Here is a 3119-nt window from a genome sequence, read left to right as displayed (position 1 = left end):
TAATTTGGGTATAGAATCAGCAGTCCAACATTTAACTACAGCCTGGTGAAATGTGATTCTATCAATGGAAATTCTTGCATGACCAAGAAAATATTTCCACACTGTATTGGCAGCATATGATTTGAAAAAATATGTTGCATTGTCTCTTCCTTTGGCTTAGCACAACACCAGCATTTAGATGCCATTTGGTACCCCAGCCTCCTAAAGAAGTCGTCCGGTGGCAGCTTATTTCTCCAAACTTTCCACATAAATAAAGCAATTTTGAAAGGCAGTCCTTTTACCTAGATTTTCCTATAAGCATTACCATATTCTTGTCTCCTTCTTAAGTATTTCCACGCATATTTTACACTAAAAACTCTCCTCAATTCTAGCATCCAAACAGGCTTATCAAGGACATCACTCAACACTGGTGGTTTCATGTTTTTCAGAATATAGGTTGCAAGATCATCTGGCAATATCTCTCTGATCTTCTCCTCATACCAATGCCCTTCATACACCACATCATATATGTTTTGTATAGTTTCATCACACACAAAATCAGGAGGCGTGACAAAGTATAAAGCACCCAATCCTGTCTAGTTTTCAAACCAGAACAAAGAAGATCCCATCTTAGGTTGCCATAGTATTTGATGTTCAATGATATCTATACACTAAAGCATCTTTCTCCAAACATGAGATCCCCCCCCCCTCTCCAAGGCACCATCATAGGATTGAGTTTTTTGTAGTATTTCTGGTTCAAAAAAGAACTCCACAGACTAGGCTTTGTTCTGAAATTCCACCATAGTTTACAAAATAAAGCTGTGGACATATCATGCATTGATCTAAAATAAATACCACCCTCTTCACAGGGTAAACATAAAGTGTTCCAAGATGCCCAATGTCTACTTGAAACACCAACAGAATTGCACCAGAAAAACTGTGCAAAAATCTTGTGTAGATTGTTGATCACATATGATGGAGGATTTACTGAAGATAGCAGGTATATAGGCATACTTTGATACACATGAGATATAAGCACTGCTCTTCCTCCTACAGATAATAGTTTCCCTTTTCAATTCTGCAGCTTATCCATCACCTTAGTTAGGAGACCTTGGTAATAAGCCATCCTTTTTCGAAGGTAAAAAATTGGGCATCCAAGGTATATAAAAGTGAAATCCTATTTGGGAATGCCTGTGATCCTTTGAACCTTATCCACTACATGTTCACTAGCAGAATGGTGCATATATATAGCTGATTTGCTCTTATTTATTAGCTGACCAGAAGCAACTTCATATGCTGTCAAGACTTCCATTATAAGTTGTTATGAAATAACATCCGAAGAAGAAAAAATAATGGTATCATCAGCATATGCTAGATGATTTATCTTGGGACTCCATTTATCTTGTGTAGAGCATTTAATCCTCTAGACATTGCCTCTGCAACCAGAATAAATAGAGTAGGTGACAGTGGGTCACCTTGCTTAACACCCCTGGTTGATCTAAAAAGCCATGAGGCTGCCCATTAAGCAGCATAGAGTACCAGTTATTCGACACAATCCCATATACTAAACCTATGAATCTTTCTTCAAATCCCATCTTCCTTAAGACCTTTGTCAAGAACAGCCAAGAAAGTCGATCATATGATTTTGTCATGTCCAATTTGATCACAACATTTAGACCTGCCTTGGTTCTCAATTGAATGTCTGTAATTATCTCTTGTGTTAATTGAACATTCTCCACTATGCTCCTCCCTTTTACAAAGCCAACATGTTCATCTGATATTAAATCAGGAATCATACCTATCAACCTCTCATGAATGACTCTTGAAAAGACTTTATTTATAAAATTGCTGAGGCTAATAGGTCGTATGTCAGAAAAGGTCATAACTTCCTTCTTCTTTGGTAGCAAAACTAGATTTGTATGAGTTACAAACCTTGGTAGTTCATGTCCATTGAAGAATGCTTTCACCATATCTACTATATCATCACCAATTATATCCCAACATGAGTGAAAAAAGCAACCAGTAAATCCATCTGGACCTCCAGCACTTTCTCCATTTAAACCAAGCACTGCATATTTGACCTCTTCCTTGGTAGGCTGTTGCACCAACTCATAACTAATAGGCTTGTTTAGGTTTTTTTTTTATTTTAAATTTTGATATAATAGCAGGACCACGGACCAGAGTCTCGGCGGAACCTCACTCGACTGCTCAGCTCATCATTCTACCATTCTCCTTGAACTACACATGATCTGATTCCCATATAACCCGGGATATGTAGGTTGTCCAAAATCAGGACTCGGTTGCACCCTATCTTTTATTTCTTTTTCTTTTTTGAATAACGGTTGGGTCAAAAATTAGTCACATGGCTCACCTAGTCTTTGCCTGAAAACTCTTCATGTTTCCAAGCAAAGAGGGGCAGCTGTGAGCACCTAATTTTTGACTATATTTGAATTTTTATCACCTTCTACTGTGTAAATATTTTTAGAAATTTAATATATATTTTTTGCTTTGTTACATGTTTTATATATAGGGTAAAAATTAAAAATAATTTAAAAGGTCAATTATTACTATTAATATTATTTTTATTTTTATTTTTATCTTTATTTTAAAATAAAATAAATTAAAAATAGAAAAAAATTAAAGATATTTTTTAAATTTTTGGATGGGAATAAAAAATAGAAAAAGTAGAAGTATTGAATTAAAAAGTAAAAGGAAAAGTAGATGGAAATTGTTTAATAAAAAAAAGTAAAAGAAAGTGGAAAATTAAAAAAATAAAAGTAAAAGAATGTGGAAATTTAAAAAAATGAAAAGTAAAATAAAGTTGGAATTAAAAAATAAAAGTAAAGGTAGCTGAAAAGTTTTAAAAAAAGTAAAAGAGAGTGGAAATTAAAAACATAAAAGTAAAATAAGTGGAAAATAAAAAAAAAAAGCGGGAATTTAAATATAATAAAAGTAAAGGATAGTGGAAAATTATTTTTTTTTTAAAAAGAAGAAAATAGGAAGTGTGAATTTTTTTTAATTAAAATAATAATAAAATAATAAAATAAAAAACAAATCTAAAAAAATTTCGAATTTGTTTCTATAAATAGAAGAGAAATGTGAGGAGAAAAGAGGGAGAGAAAAAAAAGAGGGGAGGGATT

The sequence above is a fragment of the Nicotiana tomentosiformis genome, chromosome 11, assembly GCF_000390325.3.
Source record: "Nicotiana tomentosiformis chromosome 11, ASM39032v3, whole genome shotgun sequence".
Taxonomy (NCBI): domain Eukaryota; kingdom Viridiplantae; phylum Streptophyta; class Magnoliopsida; order Solanales; family Solanaceae; genus Nicotiana; species Nicotiana tomentosiformis.
The sequence above is the reverse complement of the archived record's forward strand: the minus strand, read 5'-3'. Positions refer to the sequence as shown.